Consider the following 24,984-nt stretch of genomic DNA (forward strand, 5'->3'; position numbering starts at 1 on the left):
CTGGTCACCGTGACTTCCATTAATATTTCATGGGCTTATGGATGGCTAACAAACACATGAAAAGATGCTCAACATCGCTCATTATTAGAGAACTGAAAATCAAAACTACAATGAGGTATCACCTCACACCGGTCAGAATGGCCACCATCAAAAAGTCTTTTATTTCTTTATTACATAAATAAAGTTAGTATTTTATTTATTTATTACAAACAATAAATGCTGGAGAGGGTGTGGAGAAAAGGGAACCCTCTTGCACTGTTGGTGGAAATGTAAATTGTCACTGTGGAAGACCATATAGAGATTCCTTTAAAAATTAGGAATAAAACTACTATATGACCCGGCAATCCCACTCCTAGGCAAATACCCTGAGGAAACCAAAATTGAAAAAGACACATGTACCCCAGTGTTCATTACAGCACTATTTACAATAGCTAGAACACGGAAGCAACCTAGATGTCCATAGACAGATGACTGGATAAAAAAGCAGTGGTATATATACGCAATGGAATATTATTCAGCCATAAAAAGGAACGTATTTGAGTCAGTTCTAATGAGGAGGGTGAACCTAAAGCCTATTACACAGAGTGAAGTAAGTAAGAAAGAGAAAGAGAAATATAATATACTAATGCATATATATGGAATCTAGAAAGATGGCACCAATGAACTTATCTGCAGGGCAACAATGGAGAAACAGACATTGAGAGCAGACTTATGGACACAGGAGAGAGGGGAGGAGAGGATGAGATGTATGGAGAGAGTAACATGGAAACTTACATTACCATATGCAAAATAGATAATCAAAGGGAATTTTCTGTATGACTCAGGGAACTCAAATAGTGGCTCTGTAACAACCTAGAGGGGTGGGATGGGGAGGGAGATGGGAGGGAGGTTCAGGAGGAAGGGGACAAGGGTTTACCTATGGCTGATTCACATTGATGTTTAACAGAAAAAAAAAAAAACCCAAAATTCTGTGAAGCAATTATCCTTCAATTAAAAAATACAATACTATATATATATAATATAATATATATATATAATATATATATATTTCATGGGCTAAAGCAAGTCACACAGTCAAGCCTGCCTCAGCAGGGGAGGAGTCACAAGCTTTCCACTGGGTCAGACAGTGAGCATCGTGAAAGTAGCGCAGTCCTCACTGGGAAGCCTTACAGGGTCCTCGAGCCCACTCCCCCCATTTTACAGGTGTGGGGAAGCCTTACAGGGTCCCTGAGCCCACTCCCCCCATTTTACAGGTGTGGGGAGGCCTTACAGGGTCCTTGAGCCCACTCCCCCCATTTTATAAGTGTGGGGAGGCCTTACAGGGTCCTTGAGCCCCTCCCCCCACTTTACAGGTGTGGGGAGGCCTTACAGGGTCCCCGAGCCCACTCCCCCCATTTTGCAGGTGCGGGGAAGCCTTACAGGGTCCCCGAGCCCACTCCCCCCATTTTACAGGTGTGGGGAGGCCTTACAGGGTCCTCTAGCCCACTCCCCCTCATTTTACAGGTGTGGGGAAGTCTTACAGAGTCCTCGAGCCCACTCCCCCCATTTTACAGGTGTGGGGAGGAAAGCTCAGAGACCTGAAGGCGATATACCCGAGGCCCCACAGCAGTCAGTGGGTGAGGAGGGGTTAGATTCCAGGTGTGCTGATGACCTTTCAGTTCAGATGTGGGAGGCAGGTTTGAATCAAATCCCACCTCCATATTTCTGGACAAGGTATTTCAGCTCTGAGCCTTGGCTTGCCTCTGTGGACTATGAGGAAAGGCTGTCAGTCTCCCTACAGGGAGGTAGGGAGCTCGGGTGACGTTTAATAAGGCATCACGCTCAGTGTTTGACACAAAGGAGTCTCTAAACACACGTTTGTTCTGGTCCCATTGTTTCTTGTCATCAGCCCCAAAACTCCTTCCTCTCATTCCCCTCCACTCTTTTTTTTGTTTTTTTAATATTCATTTATTTACTTGGCTGTGTTGGGTATTAGCTGAGGCATGCCGGATCTTGTTGCATCATATGGGAGCTTTCGTTTCAGCGCACAGACTCTGTGGTTGTGGTGTGAGGGCTTAGCTGCCCCACAGCATGCGGGACTTTAGTTCCCTGAACAGGGATCGAACCTGCATCCCTTGAATTGCAAGGCGGATTCTTAACCATTGGACCTCCAGGGAAGTCCCTCATTCCCTTCCACTCTTTTTCTTTACCTGCCTCCAAGCCTACCTTTTTTTTTTTTTTTTTTTCAAAAAGTTGAGCCAGAAAAGCCTCTGACTGCAAAGCCTCCTTGTGTTGCCTCCGAGTTTAGGAAGCAAAAGATCCTCACACCTAAGTCCTTCTCAAGGATCTGAGGACTCACAGCCCCTTTACACCCACTATTTCTCAAAGCCTCATCTTAGCCCTGGGCATCATTCCCATTACACAGATGAGAAGGCTGAGGCCCAAGGAAGTTAGGGAAGGGTTCGCCTGCCTGCAGGAACCAGGACTTGCAGTCACTGCTGTACATGTCTACACTCTTCTACAGCACCTGACATTGGACCCGTCCCCACAATTGCCTCCCCCTCCTCCTCCCCCTCACCCCTAGTAATGAGAAGAATGCCTTTGAGCTTCCGGAAGACCCATGGTGGCTTTCGGCATGAAAGAAATGTGGCTGATGTTTAAAAAAAAACAGTCTTCAAGAACAATTGTCACCCGTTCTGTTTGGCTTCGCCTTATAAAAATTCTGTTTTCAACAGTCATGAAATGAAGGTCCAGGGAAGTCTGTTCAAGCAGAGCCATTTCTTGAGAGCTCTGACAGTTAACATTTCAGGGATGTGTGTATGTATCTGTGTGTGTATATATATATATATATTTCCAACATCCCTCTCAAAGATAGCTCTGGAGCCTGTTTGGAATATGTTTTTATGATTAGAGGAGGGGTGTGTGTGTGTGTGTGTTTGCGAGTGCATGTGTGTGTGTGTGTGTGTGTGTGTGTGTAGGTTGTTTGCTGCTGTGTTTGTGTTTCTCTCCTCTCTCTAAAGAGCTGTTTCCTTTGTTCTGGGAATCTGGCTCTTCTCAGAATGTCTAACAACAGCACAGATGGTCCCAATTTATTGCCACCTAACCTGTCTGGGGAGACATCATGCCCTGTCCCGCCTCCCCACACCTGTTTCCCTGAGCATCCCAGGAGGCCCCTTTTGCAGCCGGCCTCAGCTTCCTCCTCCAGGCCACCCTCTCAAGAGCCCTCCCACTCAGACACAGCGGCTCACGCCGCCCCTACCCTGAGGGGGATGCCCCTACCCTGGGGCACAGACATCTCCGCTCTGAGCTCCAACTGAACTAGGAAAACCCCCTGGTCTCTCCAATCTCCAGCCTCCACCAAGGGTGCAGAGCTGCCCAGCCTGGAGAGAGGCCTCCTTTGCAGTGTTTGTTAACAGAGAGTAAGACAGGGATGCTGTTTTACTGATTTCGAACTGACTGTGCTGGAAGGGGAGGATGAGATGGAAGGCTCAGGGTTTCAGAAGCAGCAGGCTGGGTCTTCCCTGTAGCAGGGGCCTCCCTCCCAGTGCTGCAGGGTATACTTATCGCCCCCTCACACACACACACACACACACCACCCCCTTGTACACTCACACACACCACGCCACCCCCCTCCCCGGCCCGCCTGGGATGAGGGAGGGGCTCAGTCACTCATTCATCCAGCGTTTTCTGAGAGCCTACCACATCCAGACACTGTTCTAAAAATCAGGGATATGGCACGGTGGGTAAAAAAAAAGAAATCCTTAACCAGGGTGGGGTGGGAGAGGAGTTGGGTGGAAGGGAAAGAATGAAGTTGTATATGGTATGGGAAGTGTCCCGTGTTCTGAGGAAAAGGAGAGCAGGTGGAGAGGATAGGGAGTCCTGGGACTGGAGTTTGTGTGAAAGTCTAAGCATGACTTGAGGTGAAAACCCAAGTGGTGCATGTGTCTGGGGACAGAGCAATGCAGAAAGAGAGACCAGCAAGTGTGCAGCCGGAAGTGGGGTGCTTCAGGGGTAGTGGCTAGGAGAGAGTGTCTGAGGGGAGACAGGCCAAGGGGTAGGAGGTGAGGCGGGGAGGTGCTGGGGGACTGGACTGTAGCTGAGGGCCTGGCCATTATCTGAGTGCAATGGGGGCATGGGGTCATTCGAGGAGGTTCAGGCTCTGACACCCCCTGCTGTGCTGACTATGGATGCAAGGAGGCGAGGCTAGGAGCTGAGAGGTGAACTGGGAAACTACACCAGGATCCTAGGGAGGACTGCCCCGGCAGCTCAGGCCACGGTGGCAGCAGTGGCTGCTTCTGAGTGTATTTTAAGGTAGGGGCCAGTAGGATTTGTTAGTGGGTCAGCAAAGGGGTGAGAATTCCAGGGACCTGGCTTCAGCAACTAGAAAGTGGGAACAGGTTTGGAGGCGACCCTCATGGTTTAATTTTGGGTACATTATGTTAAGCTTCATATGCCTGGGACTTCCCTGGTGGTGCAGTGTCTAAAAATCTGTACTCCCAATGCAGGAGACCCGGGTTCAAACTCTGGCCAAGGGAACTAGATCTCGCATGCTGCAACTAAGTTTGCATGCCGCAACTAAGATGTGGCGTGGCCAAATACATAAATAAAAGTAGATAAATATGTGTTTAAAAGATGCCTGTTAGATATCAAGGCCAGAGAAACGCATTTGGGAGGGGATAGTCTCTGCTCCCATTCACCGCATCCTCCCGTCTTCACCGACGCATGTAGAGCTGGGCGGACACAAAGTCCAGCAAGTTTCCTGAGCTCACAGTCAGAAGAGCTAGAAAAGAGCGCATCTTCTTGGAGGTTTGACTCTTGACCCTGGGCATGTTATTCCCCGAATCCCCAGTGTTCCTCACCCATGACTCATCAGTCATCACACATCAAGCAATAACATCCGCCATCATTGTCCTCTCAGGATCACAAGAGGCAAGGGGCTCTAAAGAGATCCCTCTCCTCTTCTCTCCAGACTCCACTTCCTGGCTTTCTCCAGCGCCTGCCTTCCAGTTAAGAAGCTTCCTAATCACCCAGGGCCCCCAGGCTGTGTGTTTATTTTGATGATTTTCTTGCAGAGACTCATTTAAGATGCTTCAACGTCACCCTGACTCTAAGAAAGAAGCGGCTGGATTTTTCTCATCTCTTTAACCCGTTAACTTCTGGAACAGTGTTTTAGATTTTGTAGATGGCAACCAGACGGATTGGAGACCCAGAAATGTCTTTTTTTGGACCCGTTTTCCTTTCTTTCTCCCATCCACCCACTCATTTTTCTCTCCCTATAGGTCAAAGCCAGGCTCCATGCAGTCCGTTAATTCCTGTGACCTTGCTCAAGGGGTGGAGAGATGGAATAAAGTCTGTAACAGCACACCTTCCCCTCAGCCAGTCAGCCTCCCAGGTGCCACAGGGTCTGAGCAGCAGTGTCCAACAAAAATATCCTGTGAGCCACTTATGCACTTTCTAGTAAAAAGGTAAATAATGAGAAGAAGTGAAAGCAATTTTAACAATGTATTTTATTTAGCTCTGTATAACCCAGGTGGTGCTAATGGCAAAGAACTTGCCTGCTAATGCAGGAGACGTAAAAGACATGGGTTCAATCCCTGGGTAAGGAAGATACCTTGGAGGAGGAACTGGCAACTCACTCCAGTATTCCTGTCTGGAGAATCCCGTGGCTACAGGAGCCTGGCGAGCTACAGTCCCTAGGGTCACAAAGAGTCAGACAAGACTACAGCGACTTAGCACAGTGGAGCAACTTAAATATAATTCATTGCTACATATAATATAAAAGTAATGATGAAATATGGTACTTTGTCTTATACCAAATCTTTGAAATCTGGCATATATTTTACACTTAAAACACATAATCAATTCTAAAAGCCACATTCCAAGGACTGAGTTAGCTAGAAGCTACATGTAACCACAGGCTACTATGCTGGATCCTGAAGGTGTTGGGATTAGGTATCTTTCCTAGTTCATCAGCTGTTTCCAGGTCTTAGCTGGTCCTGATTCCCTAGGCATCTCACTTGGCCATCCATCTCCTGGGGCAGGAGGGAGGCTCCTCCAGGGCCCCTCCTTCTCCTTTCAAGTCATCTCCCTCTTTTTAACCCCTTTTTTTCCTCTTCAAGGTCCTATCTGCCCCTGTCCAGCCCCTGGCACGTTGTTGCAGTTCCTGTCTGCCTGCCTGGTTAGGTGGCTGCATTTGGGGAAGGGAAAACAGGGCATTTCCAATCCTGGGGGCCATGGAGGGCAGAGGGGGGAGGAGGTGAGATGCTGGTCTGAGTGCTGTGAGGGTATCTGAAAAGGCCGCAGGTGACCTTCTTACCCATGCAACTCCCACACCTGATTAGGCTACAAAGAAGGAGAACGCCCTTCCTGCCGCAAAGGCTGTGACAGTGGCTCTTCCAGGCCTTGTCTGTAGGAGGATCTGGGTTTCAAAAGGGATACGAGTGGAAAAAACTGTCTCAGGCCACCTGTCTCTCATTTCACTCTCCCTGGAACATTGTGACCCAACTTCGGATTGCTCCTCTCGTCCCTGGTCAAGCTTATCTCAAGCAAATGCATTGATCTTGGAGTCTGATGAAGCCTGGGACATTCCCCACTGTCACCCTTTACTACATATACCAGACCTGAAACCTGGAAACTTCTAAGGAGCATTCAGACATCACCCCTCACCCAGTCCCTGCTCCCATCCACTGCTCCTTCCAAATATCTCTTCCCCGCCAACACCCAGACACCCACAGGCATGGAAACACATCCTGCACTGTTATTCTTGCTAGGCCTTCCCTGTGTTCCCCAGAGCACCCCTGCTATGCTCTTTCTGCCCCCTCAACACTGAATGTCTTTGTGTGAAATGGAAACAATAACAAAATCCACTTCATAAGCGTTACCGTGAAGATGAAAGGGGTTGCGTTCGTAAGGCTCTTAGAATGCACAGAGTGCTAGTGGGTTTGTTTTAGGATTCCTGTAACAAGAGCACGAGATAGGCATTTTCAGACCATCATAGAGATGAAGAAACAGGCAGAGCGAAGTGAAGTAAGTCTCCAGGCTTCCAGACAGGAGTGGCAGAACCCAGACCCCAGTCTGGGACTCTTTTCCCCACTTTCAGAGTCCGTCATATCACGTTTCACCGTCTCAGTGAGAAGAAAATGAATGGAGCCTGCCCAGAGGAAATGTAACGCAGTCAAGGAGACTGTAAGTGCATGGAAAATTCCTGAGACTGTTTCATAACAGAGGAATCCGGAGGGGAGGGGACTGAGGGGCACAAGGGGTTGTCTAGCTCTCTCAGAAGCTGCTGTCAGGAGTGTCCTGACTCTGTGCCCCCATCGCCCTCTCAGTGAGGATCCCAGCTCACCCTCTTCACCCCCACCCTTCAGTGTGGGCCTCCAGCGTCTCCTCCTGGTTTGATTGACTGCCGGGAAATAAACAACCAAAAAGCCCGACTAGATTAGCAAGGCAACATATGCTGCTCATGGGAACTTAAACAATTGCGCTTCTAAATAACAGCTCAACACGGGATAGAAGAGATGTTGCAAGGCAGGATATGATTAATTGCCAAATGAATTATTGAAATTATAATTGCAGAGGAGTTCAGAGGAGCGTGTGATTGCTGTGGGTGGGTTGGGTCAGGAGAGGATGGGGCGGACGGTTGTGCGAGCTGGGCCTGCAGGGGAGTCAGAGATGGGTGGGGCACAGCCCGAGCGGAGGGCATTTCTGACACAGAGCAGGGAGAGGACAGCCTGACTCTGGTGCCTGGAGTGCCCAGGGGTTGAACTGCAGACAGGCCTGCCCACTGTTGTCATCCTCTCCCCAATGATCCCATGCTCACCTTGACCTTCCACCTGCTCTCTGAGCCTGTGGGGTCTGAGTGCTGGTCTTCAACTCCTCTCTGGTCTATCAGCCTCCTGTGTCCATGCCTCAACAGTTCCATCTGTACAGTGGGTTGAGAGGCATGTCTTCACACACCATAAGCGGAAAAATACACATCTCTAACCCTGGAAGGGGGAACAAAGTCACCAAGGTCTGCTGCAGCTCTGTTTTACTGAGGTTCATTTTCACAAGTGCTCAAACATCCAGTGAGCTAGATCACGTCCCCTGGAGCCTGCTCCGTAGAACAGTGGCAGAGGCATAAACTTAGAAGTAATAGGACCTGCATTTCAAGCCCTGCTCTGTCTTGTAATGGCTGTGTGATCTTGGATCACTTGCTGCACCTTTCTGAGCTCTACTTTTCTCATCTGTAAAGTAGAGCTATGTGTGGCTATCTCATGGTTGTCTTGAGAATGGATGTCATCAGCCCCTGGATGACTCATGGTAACCTTGCTCCATGAGCAATGGTGGTTATTGGCAAAGGCAACATCTCAAACGGCTGTTCTTGGGGTCCCCCATGGACAGTGTCATAAAGGCTGTGACACCCTATCTCTGCCCCAAGAGGCAGGCATGAAGTATGGTGCCGGAAGACAGAACAAGGGACGACCTATAAGGGGCAGTCACATGGAGACGTGATCAGGGAACAGGTTAGGAGTGGTGGCCTGCAGGCACCCGCAGCAGGCTGGCTAAGGTGGGGATTTGAACTCAGGCTAAAAGATGCTGTGCTGTGTGGCCATTGTAATGATAATTAGGAAGACTCTGCAGAGATGTAAGAAAATGGTACTTTATGAAAACGGCAGAATCATAAGAAAATGGTACTTTATGAAAACGGCAGAATCATAAAGCAGTACATACACAGTGGTTGCAATTAAATAAAATGTTAAGGTAAAAAAAGCAACTGTGGAATTAGCGAGTGTGAGAGTGAGGCTAGGACTATTCTGAGTTGATACAGCAGATGCTGTGTTTGCCTCCTTTAAGCTGTTTTTCAATTCCCCCCACCCTTTTTTTTAAGGCTTCACTAAGTGTTGATATGTGCTCTTGTATGGGGCAATTGTAAGTCAGCATGATCATTTCCCAGACTTCCATGGTGCTGTTGACATCTTAGGCAACTGATACAGCAGTTGTGATCAATAGGACATTTCATCTAGGAAAAAAAGTTTTATTAGCGTTTCAACATAAAGGGGCCTGCCTCATCAGAAGGGTGATGTCTATACAGGGATCTCTGCCACTTCTGTTAACCAGACCCTTTGGAGGGTAAGGCTCCCATTTGGCTGCAGGTGTATTTTACAGGGATGGAAAGAAATACGTTCCGTGAACAGATCCCCCAAGTGGTAGTCTGGGAGTGCCTGTGGGAGGCGGTGACCCACGTTGGTCCTCCCAGGTGAAGAGCTGTCAAGGGAAGAGGTGCTAGAAGGCAGTGCAGCCTGGCCCTCAAAAGTCGGGATCAGGGTGGGGGAAGATATATGGGGTGTCAAAAGGAGACCAAGAAGGAACTTTCGAGCATTCAGAACCTCCCATGAAGCAATGGATGGATGACCTGCTGTCAGAGGGCTGGGACTGGGGAGGACTGGAAGGAGCTGGCAGGAGGTAGGCCTGGATCTCTGGCTCATCAGAATCAATAAGGAGCGAGGTTGGAAAACATAGATTTCTGGGGCTCTGCCCCAGGCCCAGTGATTGAGAATCTCCCTCCAGCCTTGTATCAGAATCTGTATGTTCTAAAAAAATCCCCTTGGGATTCTCAGGCAGGGAGCGAGGCTGGCCCTGGGAACCGCAGGCTGACGTTGCCCCTAGTGGCCTTGAAGACACGGTGCTCAGAGCCCTCCTGGGGAGAAGCAACATTAGGCCCTGGACTCTGCTGGGTATGTGTGTGTGGGCTCAGTTCTGTCTGACTCTACGTGAGCCCATGGACTATAGCCCTCCAGGGTCCTCTATCCATGGGATTTTCCAGGCAGGAAAACTGGAGTGGGTTGTCATTTCCTCCTCCAGGGGATCTTCCTGACCCAGGGATCGAAGCCGTGTCTTCTGTGTCTCCTGCACTGGCTGGTGGATTCTTTCCCACTAGAGCCACCTGGGTGCTTGCCTGTGAGCAGCTGCTCCCCTCCCCCTACACCAGCACCACCCCCTTCTCCCTCATCTCCCACCCAGGATGCTCTGATGGAGAACCCCTCCCAGCAACCCTCTCTGGGGAGGGTGGAAGAAGCAGTCCTGAGGCTCCAGAATTCTCCGGCCTAGCACTTGCCGTGCCAGATCAGGCCCAGACCAAGAGAAGTCAAAAACATGTAATCGTGACGAATGTACACAGAGTTGGAATTTCAGCTGACGAACAGAACACCACTTTTTTTTCTTTTCTTAAATAGAGTGACATTCAAGTCTCCATTTCCTCCAACTTGAATAAATTTACCCTCAGTCACCATAAAAGCTGCTCATCTCACCCAGGATCATGCACAAGCTGAGGCTTCAATAAAGACCTTCTGGTGGTTCCTAAGTGGGACAGCCTGCCCCTCGGCTTCCTCGTGGGAGCAGAAGCTGCTGGGAGGAGACAGTGATATCTGTAAGGCATGGGAAACTGGGCCAGGTACAGAGCAGTCGGTAACCACGGTCGTTGTGGTTGGGCTGTCTGTACTGTTTACTACCGAAACACCCATTTTCCTGTCCTTATGCTCCCTCCAGGCCCACATCACTCTCAGGCTCAGGAACCTTCCGGAAGAAGCCAGAAAGCTCCTCTAAGCTCCTGTTATGTTCCCAGTTCTCTTTAACCAAGTAGTCCACAGCTCCTCATGCTGCCCTGGGCCATTCGAGGGGAGCCCCTATCCCTCCCCTCCCCCAGCGCCCTGCATGGCGTTTGGCATAAGCTCATGTTTAGTCTTGAATCAGGCATGCAGCAACTTTGGAGGCTGCCAGGCTGAAATGGGAGATGGGAAAAGAGAGGAAGAATTAACAGTGAGTGGAGCTGGGGCTTACATCCACGAGGCCCGAGGGTCTGGACTTAAATCTCTGACCCTGAGCCCTGAAAGCACCCCCTAGCTAACTACAGCCCCTGAGGCTCACAGAGCCTGCCAGCGTGGTGCTGGCTGATTGTGGCTTGGTAGGCGTGTGCAGGGCCACCCTCCAGGGCTGCTTCACTTTAAAGGAGGCTCCTAGGGACAGAAAGACGGGTCCTCTGGTAGAAAGACTGCAGGTCTCCAGGGAAACGTGAGCTGGAAAAGTTGGGGAATACAGCTTTCCATCCTAAGTCTCTTCAGTCGAGTCTGACTCTTTCTGACTCTATGGCCATAGCCCACCAGGCTCCTCTGTCCATGGAGTTCTTTAGGTAAGAATATGGGAGTGGGTTGCCACTTCCTCTTCCAGGGGATCTTCCCTGGGATCGAAGGTCAAAGATTGAAGAGCCGGGGGTCAAACCTCCATCTCTTAAGCCTCCTGCATTAGCAGGCAGGTTCTTTACCGATAGCGCCATCTGGGAGGAGCCTTCCACGGCCCCCCAGATCATACCCACAAGCCTCAGGCCCACTGGATCATTTGTCAGTCACTCAAGGAATCCATCAGAGCACTGGGGGGACACAGGGAGGTGTCCTGGCCGAGGCCTGAGGCCGTGAGAGGCCATCCTTAGAGACTCCGGGATGGGCCATCCGGTTTACACTCCTGTCTCTTCCTCCACTTGGGTGTCAAGCACAGGCCATCAGGTTCAGAGGGCAGGGCCCTGAGAAAGCCCCGCCCTCAGTGTTGCTTTTTCAGTACAAATATATGGAATATTGCATGGACATATGTGTACTGAAAAATTAGTTGCCACTTATCTGAAAATAAAATCTAACTACATACCCTGCATGTTGACCCGCTCCATCTGGCAGCCCTACCTCCCGGGGTGCCCATCTCTAATCCACGGCCCCCAGGAAACCATCAGGTTGCATTTTTCAGATCCTGTAAGGAGTGTTCGCACATGTACAGAGAGAATCACAAATGCCCCACATCACAGAGTGGAGAAAGCACAGTCACAGCTAACACTTGGTGCTTTCTAGGTCTTTCTATGGGCTGGGCACTGTTGTCAGTGCAGACCTGTATTAATTACCCCTATTAATTCATTTCATGCTCACACCAAGCTGACATGGGAAATGCTCTTGCTACGCATCCTTCTACAGGCGAGGGGGGCCCGAGGCTCAGAGCATTAAGATGACACAGCTAGGAAGAGCAAAGCCAGGCTGATCTGGAGCGTGAACGTAGCTCCGCAGCCTGTCACACGGACTTTATTTTGGATAAAAAGGGGCGCAGAGAAGAAGCTAGCACGAGTGCGTTTGCTGATGCTGGAGCTGCCAGATGGGCTGTGCCATCAGGCAGGTCCCTTCTCGGGTGTCACATAGAAGAGTCGAGTCGTGTATTTATCATACAAACACAGCTCCATCTACATTCAGAATACTGACGGAGCTTTAACCAGCTGCCGGCGCTGTCTGTCCTAGGGAACGTTTGGTGCACTGCCACCAACTGGCAGCTTTGCAGACACGTGGGGCCGTCACTGCCGGAGCAGGAACAGGCTGGGCTGCTGCACTGGGACCGCTCCCCTGCCCGCCCCAGGCCTGTGTAAGATCCACACCACTTGGGCCATTCTGCACTTATTCATAATGGTGTGTGTACCACTTGTCTCTTCCAATAAAAGGCAAGCCCCTAAAGCAGAGAGCGGGCCTTCCACTGATCCCTGTACTGAGTGTTTTTTGAGTACTTACTGCATGTCAGGAGCAGGGCTAGGGACTGCCCAGTGATGGCAGGGCTGGGCAGATGGCACGATGAAAGAAACTAGTATCACAGGCTATGATGTATTCTAGGGGGCATGCTGGATACAGAGAGGAGGCCCTGGGGGCAGGGTTGGGGTGGAGTGGGGAAGGGTGTGCAGGCAGCTGAGCCATGTCAGGAAGAGCTTTCCAGAAGGTCAGAGGCTGGGGAGGCCAGCCTGCTAGGGATCTGGTAGATGTGACCACATCGTTCCCCTGTCCATGCTGCCTGTGGCCAGGTTTGCGGGGGGCGGGAGTGTCACACAGGGGACAGGTGACATTTCCCCTGTTCCTCTCTTTTCCCGTGCTGCTGCTGCTGCTGCTGCTAAGTCGCTTCAGTCGTGTCCGACTCTGTGCAACCCCAGAGACAGCAGCCCACTAGGCTCCCCCGTCCCTGGGATTCTCCAGGCAAGAACACTGGAGTGGGTTGCCATTTTCTTCTCCAATGCAGGAAAGTGAAAAGTGAAAGTGAAGTCGTTCAGTCCGACTCGTAGGGGAAGGGAAACAGAACAGAGGCTCAAAGTGCGGTGATTCTGTTATTGCTTTGCTTTTCTGGGTGAGAGATGTTTCAGGAGAATTAAATACAGAGGGAAAGGATGCTGTGCAGATGGCGAGGGGGAGGACGGAGGAGGGAGGAGGGAGAGTGACCAGGATTGGGGGATTGGGGGTTGGCCTCAGGCATGGGGGGAAGGGAGGGGAGGACTCACCCTCACTACGTGGAGGGAGCGAGGGATGTGACCCCATGCAGCTAGAGAGTCTCAGCCATCCACTTCTGTCTTCCCTGGGATGGAGACAGTAATCTCCCCCATGGGTGCTGACTCAGGCAGAAGCTGAGGGCAGAGAGGTTCACGGCCCTGCTTCTAGCTCAGATCATGGCCCAAGATTGGTGCCTGAAAATGTTTGCTGACCTTGACTGAACTGACTCTGGGACCCCTCCCGCCCTCTGCCTCCCCCACAGGGTTTCCACCAACTTAGCCCAGGTCTCACTATGGTCTGCAAGGAGCTGCCCACACCCCGTCATCTGCAAGGCTCCCCCTGCTCCCAGGCCTGCTGGGGCCCTCTCTCTGTCCCTCCTGCCCCGCCCTGCCCCGCCCCGCCCCCCCCCCCCCCCCGCCCCGCCCCCGCCCCGCCCCCGCCCCGCCCTGCCCTGCCGGGGGAAAGCCAGTTTATCTGCCCATCATCTGGCTCTGTGCAGTGGCTCCCGCAGGCTCATTCCTGCCCTGGCACCTGCCCTTTCCTCTGCCTGGAAAGCTCTTCCCCTAGGCCTCCCCAAGCCCACTCTTCTTCTCTTTCAGCTCTGGTTCCTCCAGGCATCATCCTCAGAAAAGCCTGGCCTCTTAAGTAGCTGGAGCTTCCCACGCCTATCTACCCAGACATCACCAGTGACTGCCTCGTGGCGTGAAGGGCTGAGGGTATTGGCATCTCTCATCTATTTAGCGTTTCCTCTCTGGAGGATGTGACCTCTCTGAGGATCTAAACCAGTCTGCCTTGTCCCCTGTCTGGCACCTCGAAAGCACCTAATGACTGCCCCAGCCACTGCTGACCTCAGTTGTCGCAGAGAGAGCAGCTGAGGCTCCGGGGAACCCCGTGGGTCCTCCTCTTCCTGTCTATTATTTTCCTACTATATCGTCTTCTGGGAATTGTGATGAGCTGGATTAGATAGCATAATCAAGATAAACTGGTTATTTAAACAAGGCCCCCGTGGATCACCCTATGGCTTTTCTGACACGCTTTTTCATCAGGCATTTTCTCTTCAAGGGATTAGGGCTTGTGCGGCAGGCCTTTAAAATGTGTTTTGTTTTTTAACAGCGATTTCCTATCCCTGGCCTGTCAGATGCACTCAGCCCACTTCATCCATATTGAGTAGACCACCTCTCAGTCCTGTGGCTCATGGAGACTGGAGAAGGCCCAGCATCTTTCCTCCTTTCCAGAGAAGCTGCTGGGGACCCGTGAGCCCCGGCCCTCAGGCGGAACGGGGAGGACAACATCGGCTGATAATCCCTGGGCCTGGGGCACTGAGAGAGGTTGGCGGAGCGCCCGACACTGCTCTCCACGCTTTTCCTCGTCACATTCCGCAAGAATGCCACCAAACAGGCGTGTCTCGATTTTATAATGGCGATGATGATGATGATGGCTGAAGCACAGAGAAGGAACTTGGACACTAAGGAACTTGCCGTAAAGTCCACACAGTGAGTGGAGGGGCCAGGACTTGGCTCCACGGAGTCCAGCACTAAGGCCAGCACCATACGGCCTCTTTCACTTTGCCCAGCCTGTCCTAAGAACTCTGGACAGGATGAACAAGTGAGCGCAGGCGCGGCCCTTTCTACCCCTCGCTCCCTCCCTCACAGGCCAACAGACAGGCTGGTGCCCTGAAGAGGGCGCGAGAGCCCACTGGGAACCAGAAGCAGCACGAGGCAGTGGAGCAGCCCAGCGGTTGGCAGCAGACAACCGGCTGGGATCCCAGCTCCGCCACCTTCTCACTGCTCTCCGTTTCCGGGGATAACACCCTGTGCTTCTCAAAAATACATTTCGTGTATGGCTTTGGGATTCCTTGGAGATGCTAAAAAGCCAAAAGAGATCAAGTAGGCATACACCCCCATGGCATAAATCCAGACACTGAAATGTCAGAAAGGGCCCTCAGACAGGAGCCTGGCTAAATACCAGGTTTTAGGGATAGAAGATAGAGGCCCGCAGTGGGGAGCGGGCTCAGGATGTCAGTGGAGGAGCAGAGCCCACTCTCTCCTCCCCTTCTCCTCTCTTGGCTCTCTTTCCTTGTAGATCGTGAGTGGAGGTGTGCTCTGGGCCACACAGAGTATTTCTCTTCCTCCCTTGGAGAAAGGTCAGCCCTGCCTAGCAGCTGGGACATGGAGAAGAGGGGCCTATTGGGGCAGAGATGACAGCCACACTCAGGGGTCACTGTTCCCCTGCCCCTTGAGCGATAAGGACATGAGAATATGAACCAGACTGATTCATACCGATTCATATTGCCTCACATGATTGCTGAGGGAATCAGTTATGAGAGGAAATGAAGGCCTTTCAGAATTTTTGCTGTGGTCTACCTATCTCCCTTCAAGACAGTCAAGAAAAGTTCTAAGTGACACACCAGTTGTTAAATAGGGTGCTACTTGGGTCATAAACAGTTTGTCTTTGAGCACGAACTATGTTCTAGCACTCAGAACAACAAGCTGTCCTGGAAATCATGACTCAAAGTAGGGATCTGAGTCACTCAGGATCCTGCTTTTTATCCAACAGGTCTGAAGCTAGAAGCTACTCTGGGAAAGACTGTTTTCAGTCCCTGTAGAATCATGGCTATGGTAGTGGTTCCCCCACTTTCCATGTGTCTCTGTATATTTGTCAAAGAGCTTTGGCTGAAAATCATGGAAAGCACAAGGCAGAGACTGAAAGAGGGATTTATTCTTCTCACTTTACAAGAAGTCTGGAGGCAGATAATTGCTGCTGGTGCTAATTAGGTGGCTCCATTCAGTCAGGGTTAGTGACTCTAAGGGTCTTTTGATCATTCCCTCATGATTGCAATATGGCTGCTGAAGCACCAACCATCAAATTCTCATTCACAACAGGAAGAATGGAGAAAGGATCAGCAACCTCACAGTAGAGTTCCATTTATGTCTTATTAGCTAGAATTATGCCGCATGGCTACACCATAGGAAAGGACACTGGTAGGAAATAGGTTGGGAATGGGGTTTGGATCAGGCAACTTGTGTTATCTGTCATACTCTCCTAAGCTACTTTTACTCCTGCTGAAGTCAGCAGAAGTTACTGTTATCTAAAGTGTAAGTTGACAAGAGCTTAACGGCCTGACCTTTTAGGAGGAGACTTCAGTGGTCCAGAACCTTCAAGACACAAAGATACAAAGCCACAAATAGTATGAAAGCAGGTGGTGGACAAAGACATTGAATCCGGTCCTGCCTCAAATTGTACTCAGTGGGACTTCCCTCGTGGTCCAGTGGCTAAGACTCCATGCTTCCACTGCAGGAGGTGTGGGTTTGGTCGCTGGTCTGGGAACTAAGATCCTGCATGCCACATGGCACAGCCAATAAAAAAGAAACTGTGCTCAGTGGTGAGCCCAGCTGTGTCATCCCTTGATGAGGCGTCCAGCAAATGTGCCAGTGAGCGGTGAGTGATAGATGGGAGCATGTTTGCAACTGCCCACTCTCTCAGGTCCCCTCAGCACTTCCAGAGATGAGCAAAAAGTTATTTCAGATGGGAAAGGGGTTTCTCAGACCATTTCCCCTCCAGTATCAATATAATCACCCAGGAACAGTTAGTTCAGCTCTATTCACAGAGACGTAGGAAGCACACGGTACCCAGGTCCTGGGCAAAGACACCTGGGATGTTGTCACCCCTGTCTTGTCCTCGGGAAGCCTACAGTTTAGATCAGCACTGGATTAGCCAACAAAGAAGACAAGATGTGTATCTAGGAAAGCCAGAGCTCTAATCCAGGAAGCTATTTGATTTTTAGCATAGAAATAGGTTTCTGATGTTTGTTGTTTTCAGATGTAGCATCGCTTAACTTGAATTGCCTATTATGGGAGGTGGGAGATACCTCTCACTACACGTCCCCTCAGTGGGGCACTCCCCGAGGGCAGCCACTATATTTACTCTCTTTTAGTCACCAGCACCTAGTATGTGAGTGTCAGGACTCAAACTTTTTTTTTTTTAACGGATATTTATTCATTTGCTTAAAAGCTACCTATAGATAGCTGGGGGCTTCCCAGGTACTAGTAGTAAAGAACCCACTTGCCAATGCAGGAGACGTAAGAGAGGCAGGTTTGATCCCTGGGTCAGGGAGATCCCCTGGAGAAGGGCATGGTAACCCACTCCAGTATTTTTGCCTGGAGAATCCCACGGACAGAGGAGCCTGGTGGGCTACAGTCCCTAGGGTAGTAAAGAGTCGGACATGACTAAAGCGACTTAGCACGCATGCACGTATAGATAGCTGGAGGAATACAGGAAGGAAGGTTATCTTAGAGACTCAGAGAGTTTTTATTTTTTGTAGCTACACCTCATAACCCATGCCCACTGTAGTGAAAGCACAGATTCTTAACCACTGGACTGCCAGGGAAGTCCCAAGGGCTCAAACATCTTAATGCAGCCCTGCAACATCTTGTCTGTCCTCCAGGCACAGAAATGCTTTACACATCTTTCTTAACCAAGTTGTGAGGTGTCAGGTTTGCCTATTGTGTCACAAATGAGCAGCTACGAAAAACGGTTTCAGAACCTAAGTTAGCAATGAGGTTTGAAAAATGATGAATTAGTTCAGACATACACATATTGAGACATTAGAGCCCATTCAGGCTGGTCTGTGTAATAAGGTCACGTCAGCCACTTTCGCCTGATACATTTTCGAGGCCAGACAGAGGGAAGGAGGTCCAGGGCGTGTGGGGAGAGGCTGTAAGTCACAGGCTTTGTCCAGGGAAGAGTCCGAGTCCCCTGTGATGTGAGACCATGGGCATATGGGGAGAGGTGGATCAAGAGGGCGGTGAATAGAGTACTGGGATTACAAGCAGAGGGGCTCCAGGTGAGTCCCCAGGAGCCTGCTCAGGGCTCTGGTGAAAGGTGGAAAGCGGGCAGCAGGGAGCCCCCAGATGCAGAGAGAAGTGGACCTCTCCCAGCCTGGCTTCTGTGCTCCTAACAAGAACCAATGGTTCTCCAAGGCGGTCATGCATTCCTGGATGTAATGGCCCTAACGATGGGTCTGTGTCCAAGGCATGTAAACTATGCTGCTCCCAGACACCTTGGAAGCTGCATATTTAGCCAGACCTAAATGAATATTAATTGTCTGAGTCAGGAGTGGTTTGTGCTTTGTTTTGCTTTCAGATGCCTCTTTCTCTGCTTTGAAGTCCCAAATACAAGCTCTACTTGCAGAGATCCTGGCTAGGCATGAGCTCCGAGCCTCTCTCCCCAGTCTCTAGGGCAGGAAGGAGGATGGGAGCAGACATGGTAAGGAGCGGGCCTAGGACCCAGAGGGCATGGGCAGGTCTGGGCTGGAGTCTGCCCTCTGCCTTTTCTGCAGGAAGAAGGAAAGGAAAGGAAACCAGTCCCCATGGAACAGGTCACTGGGCAGTCATGGCCACTGATGGCTCATCTCCATTCTCACCCTCACCCCCAACCACAGGTGACTAATGCGGGGTGGGCAGCTAGCTCAAGGGGAATCAAACCACAGTTTGGTTGGTGGTCTGAACAAGGACATAGAGGTTAGCTTTTAATCAGATCAGTAATTCTCCCACTTCAAACTTGAACTCAGAAATTCTCTAACCACTTTAAAAAAAAAAAAAAGGTTAGTGGGCAGGGTATGCATGCGTGCTTGCTCATTTGCTTCAGTTGTGTCTGACTCTGTATGACCCCATGGACTGTAGCCTGCCAGGCTCCTCTGTCCATGGGATTTCCCAGGCAAGAATATTGGAGGGGGTAGCACTTCCTTCTCCAGGGGATCGTCCCGACCCAGGGATCAAACCCACATCTTCTGCATCTCCTGCACTCGGGTGGATTCTTTCCCACTGAGCCACCAGGGAAGCCCAGTGAGCAGGGTAAGCTGCAGCGAGAAGGACGGCCACATGAGAGTGTGGCCAGCTCCTTTCTCCCCACCGTCACCATCGCAGAACTCCTGAGACCTCTAGGTAGATGGAGGGCTGAGGACTGGGGAGAGAGGAGGCCGCATGCTCCTCACTTCATCCTGCTGGGCTGCCCGAGGAACTGCCCTCACCAGATGTGAACTGCTTCACAGCTCTCTTTCCAGGAAGCTGAGAGAAGCCAGCGAGGGGGTCTGAGGGTGTGGAGGAAGGAGACTTTCCTGGCAGGCAGGTTTTCAACTTCTCCCTCCTCTGCCAGCCGCCAGCTGTCATCTGGAGGCAAATGCATGTTAACCTGCCCTGGTTTTATCTGCGAAATGGACTAGCTGATCTTGAAGATCTTATTTGACAATCTCAATAGGTGAAAGGTGTTCTGAGAGAATAGCCAGGAGAAAAGAGTGTGTGTGTGTGTTGGTGGGCAAGCAGTTCCTTTGGTGGCTGGTTGAGGGGACCCTCCTGAGAATGCCGCATTCGTGCTGCAAGCGGGTGAGAGAGGAGAGAGTGGTGAGTCTTTGGGGCTCCATCACTCTGGCAGGAACACATCTCTCGATGTGTGGGTACGAGGAGACTTCGTTCCCAGTCGCAAAGTTGTCTTGTGTGCCAAGGACCACAGTAGATGCTGGGGCGGAAAACGAAACAAAACTATAAATGCAGTGCCTGCCTGTAGGGGGCGCTCTACTGACAGTGTGAAATAACGGCAGGAAGACTGCGGTTGTTTCTCAGAGGTGGTGCCTCCCCGACTCTGGTGGAATCAGGCACTGACACCTTCCATCTTTTCCTTTATGGAAACGGGCAGCGCCTCTGACTTCCCAAGTGACATAAAGAGGATGATGCAGACAGCCCAGGTTGGGACAGGCCAAAACTTAGTTGAAGCATGCAGGTACCTGTGAGAACAGGACAGGTGGAACTCTGGACAGGAAAACCTATCTTGGAAGCAACTGTTTCTCCAACACATTTTACGGAACACCTGCTATTGCCTTGGTCCTGTGGAAAACCTATCTTGGAAGCAACTGTTTCTCCAACACATTTTACGGAACACCTGCTATTGCCTTGGTCCTGTTCTGAACCCAGGAGGGCTGGGACGTGGTGACTGGCCAGGTGAGGTCACATGTACCCGCGATCCTCAGATAAACCTCCGGCTCTGCAGACCCCCCGCAGCCTCACAACCATCTCAAGCGTCCAATACTCAGAGCCAGAGAGGTCAACACCAGAGGTGGAGCTTGTCCACAGCCTCCCTGCTTGTCTGGGGACCCCAAAGGTGGGAGGGCTGCCTGGCTACCTTGCACCATGTGGCTAAAGGGAGGAAAACGGAGGCAGAATTGCCAGGCTCCTCTGGTCTATAAACAAGCCCAGCCTGTAAACGCATGTGTCCCGGGGCTGTGACGCTGTCGTCTCTCATTTCCTTCCGTCTGAAGAATAGCTGCGGCAGGGCCAGAGGAGAGAGGGGTGTGATGAGGAGATGCTGAGGGACTCAGAGGACTCTGCGTGTTCCTCTCCTGCAGAAAGGGCAGATTCCGCACGTCAGTTCAAACACGCCCCCATCGCCTGCTCCGCACAGGCAGACGGAGATTTAAGAGGAAATCAGCGGCAGGTGGAGCCCTTGTGGCGCTCCCCGTAAGGAGGGGACACGTGTGCCTACCTAAATCATAGATCCAGGCTAGCGACACCTTACTCGTGGCCCCCATCACAGAGCACTGGGGATGCACGCTGCAGAGGTTGGTTTGCTCGGTGGATGGGATGGGGGTAGGGGTGGAGGGGGCAGGGGCAGGGAGAGGGGATTGGGAAGTCATGGAAGGTTTCTGCAGGCAAAGGGCATTCCTGGTAGAGGGCTTAGCTTGTGAGCAGGCTGGGTAATAGGAGATTCAAGGGTGGTAAATACAGAGGCTAGCAATCCTTTATTTATTCAGCAAATATCTGCATGCCCCTTATGCGTCACTGCTGGGTGCTAGAAGCTTAAATGTCAGGGCCAGGGGAGGAAGTAGAATCAGGCAGAAAGGTAGGGCTGGCTCATTTTATGAGGGTTTTGAAAATCAAGCTGAGAAAGCCAGTGGGAAATTCTCTGGCTGTCCCGTGGTTAAGACTTCATGCTTTCACTGAAAGGTACACAGGTTCAGTCCCTGGTTGGGGAATTAAGATCCTGTGTGCAGTGCAGCCAAAAGGAAAAAAAAAAAAAAAAGCTAAGAAAGCAAGTATCTTTGAAAAAACTGGGAAGATAGGGCAAAGATCATCAGCGAGGGATGACTAAGGTCATGACCCTTTCTTTCCTGCAGAGTCCTTGCTGCTGCTGCTGCTGCTGCTGCTGCTGCTGCTGCTGCTGCTGCTGCTAAGTCACTTCAGTCGTGTCCGACTCTGTGCGACCCGAGACGGCAGCCCACCAGGCTCCCCCGTCCCTGGGATTCTCCAGGCAAGAACACTGGAGTGGGTTGCCATTTCCTTCTCCAATGCATGAAAGTGAAACGTGAAAGTGAAGTCGCTCAGTCGTGTCCAACTCTTGGTGGCCCCATGGACGGCAGCCGACTAGGCGCCTCCGTCCCTGGGATTTTCCAGGCAAGAGTACTGGAGTGGGGTGCCATTGCCTTCTCCCGCAGAGTCCTTAGCCTGATCCTTTGAAGAAAAGTCCCTAAATGAGGAAAGGAAGTGGACACCCACATATAGAGTTTCACTGAAGTTGGAGCCATTACAGTTCTATGAAAACCCAGCTTAGTGGAAGGCAAAGGACACTGGGGCTGCAGCAGTGCTCAGGGGAGGCACAGGGAACCTGCTACCTGCCAGGTCTTTGGGGATCTGGTCCTGCTGCAGGAGAGACACAGGCCTCACACTCAAGGCTGGTGGGAGGAGCTGGACAAGTCTCTTCTTGTCCAGCTTAACAGAATCTGAACATACAGAGAGAGAAAGAGAATAACGGCAACAGCCCAGCACTCCCTTGTTTTAAAGTCACCTGAAGGCTGGGAGGTGGTGGGGTTGCTGGTTGTTAAAGCCACACCATCATAGGGCTGTTTGGAGTGGAATTCATGCCTTTTCTGTAAGAAAATGTAAGAATATAGTGATATCACCAGTAACGTTTGGTGATGCTTTTGGCGAGTGTTGTAGAAACAGAATTATAACACAACATATTATAATTAAAAACAAGATGCCCTGGATTTCCCTGGTGGTGCAGTGCATAAGAATCCATCTGTCAATGCAGGGGACGTGGGTTCAATCCTTGGACTGAGAAGATCCCACCTGCCACGGAGCAATTAAGTCTGTGCTCCACAGTTGCTGTGCCACAACAACAGAAGCCCGTGCCTGGAGCTGTGCTCTGCAATGAGAGGCCACCACCATGAGAAACCCAAGCACCGCAATGAAGAGTAGCCCCTTCTTGCGGCAACTAGAGAAAGCCTGCGGATGGCAACAGAGACACAGAGCAACAGGAAAAATAAAAGAACAAACAGTATGTGCCAACTCAGATATCCTCTCCACAAAGAGAGTAGAAAAAGAAACCCCTGTGATGATTTAACGCGCATGAAGCCAGAATATGATGTGCGTCACAGGCAATCACTAAGAGACTGCAGAGACAGAAAGGAATTTCCCCCTTATCTAGCCAAGCAGACATAGGCCATTACATGCATGTTTCCAAGGTGATCAATCACTAGTCTTCAAGAGAGAGGACTTGAAAACACCTCTATCACGCATGGTTTCTCCTAACTTTATCTTGGTAACTTGGGAGATCGCTTGTGTTGACCTGATCTGGAGGTGAAAGAAACTTCTCATATCATTAGAACAAAAGATAGTTTTGCAAACTGGAGCATGGTGCCCACAAAAGGCTATTACCTTCCGACACGAAGTGGGAGATGGGGGAGCTGGCTCCCTGGATGTTTGTGTTTCAAAAAAGGTCTTCCAGGAAGTCCTAGGTCCAGGAGAAAACATTTCTGAATTGGGACACTGGCAAGAGGCTTATTTAGCCATTATGAAAATTTAAACACATTTGAAAAGGACAGAAAAGGCTTTCTGAAAGAAAAAGGGAGCTGTCTTTTCCCTTAGTTTCAACATGAAGACTTAAGTCTTATTTTAATTTCTGTTTGTCCTTACAATCTCTTCCCTGTGTTACTACAACATAATAACCTTATAATCTTCTAGTTATTTCCTTTGTGGTATCTACCTTTCTCTGAGCTGCTTACAGTTGTCTAAATATCCAGTAAGTTCATAGTAAGATAGGAACAAAGCAATTACCAGAATTACAATTTAACATAAAGATGAATCTAAATAATCAGTGTGACATATACAGAATAACCCAGTGTTAACCTGGTGACATCAGACCAGTCTTTGCAGTCTTTCTGTTCATCTATTAATTAGATGCTCCTCTTTCCCACATTATCTTTCTAAACAAAGCAGTTAACATTTTTTGTGTGTGTCAAATTTAGAGCTTGAGCACCTGGGTACATACTACTTATTTTTACTTTGTTATCATCAAAACCTCTAGTGAAGATGGTTCTAATTGTATTCTGCTAATAATAGGGTTGCTGGACTAAAGTCCAGCCCATATCCATACTGAGAACACAATATAGAGCTGACAAGAAATATTTGGTTGTGGGGACCATTCCTGGGAGTACAGAAAGAGAGAGCAGGGTGACAAAAAATATTGCTTGTTTTCTCATAAATGTGATTTTCAAAGTAAGTGGAATAATCATGGTTGTGAATAGGATAGCTAGGCAGCCTGGGAGAGTAGTAATACATTTTCCTGACTATTTCTTTGCAGTTGAGGTCAATGCCAGTTGCTTCCTCTGGAAAAGTTAAGTGTTAGGTCCTTTGAAGGACCCACAGTCCAGTCTCCCATGGTACTAGCTTCACACAGGAAGCATGTCCTTCACTTTGGTGGCATATGGCTGGACAGCAGCAGAAAGCATCCCTCCCCACTCAGTGAGAGCCATCTTTCTTCTGTAGACGTAGATGAAGTCTCCCAGTTGACAGGGGTGGTCGACTTCCTGAGGCAGATCCTTCCAGATGTTTGTGACTTTAACTCGCAAGGTTTCTGGAAAAAGACAAGTCTTGAACACAGTTTTAAGTATTGAACATATGCCACTGCTGCTGCTGCTGCTAAGTCGCTTCAGTCGTGTCCAACTCTGTGTGACACCATAGATGGCAGCCCACCAGGCTCCTCTGTCCCTGGGATTCTCCAGGCAAGAACACTGGAGTGGGTGGCCATTTCCTTCTCCAGTGCATGCATGCATGCTAAGGTGCTTCAGTCACGTCCAACTCTGTGCGACCCTATGGACAGCAGCCCACCAGGCTCCTCTGTCCACAGGATCCTCTAGGCAAGAATACTGGAGTCGTTTGCCATTTCCTTCTCCATTGAACATATAAGTGGATTCCATTAAACTGGACATAGGATATGGCCTCAGACCCCAGTTCATAGGCCTGACAAACATACGTTCAAAAGAAGACAATCTATACTTGCTTGTAGGGGCCATTCTAATTTCTAACAAGACTAGTGATAAAGCTCTAGGCCAGTGTTGACCTGCCAAATGCTGAACTTTATTCAAGACGTGGTGGCACCAGTGGTAAAGAACCCACCTGCCAATGCTAGAAGACAAAAGAGACGTGGGTTCGATCCCTGGGTTGGGAAGATCCCCTGGAGGAGGGCGTGGCAACCCACTCCAGTATTCTTGCCTGGAGAATCCCACGGACAGAGGAGCCTGGTGGGTTACAGTCCACAAGGTCACGAAGAGTCGAACACGACTGAAGTGACTTAGCACACACACAAAGTTTGATTCACTTGTTCTCCTTGCCCAGAGGACTGGGGCTTATGGGAATCTGTAAACATT

This window comes from Ovis aries, chromosome 12 (genome assembly GCF_016772045.2).
Source record: "Ovis aries strain OAR_USU_Benz2616 breed Rambouillet chromosome 12, ARS-UI_Ramb_v3.0, whole genome shotgun sequence".
In the NCBI taxonomy this organism is placed as follows: Eukaryota; Metazoa; Chordata; class Mammalia; order Artiodactyla; family Bovidae; genus Ovis; species Ovis aries.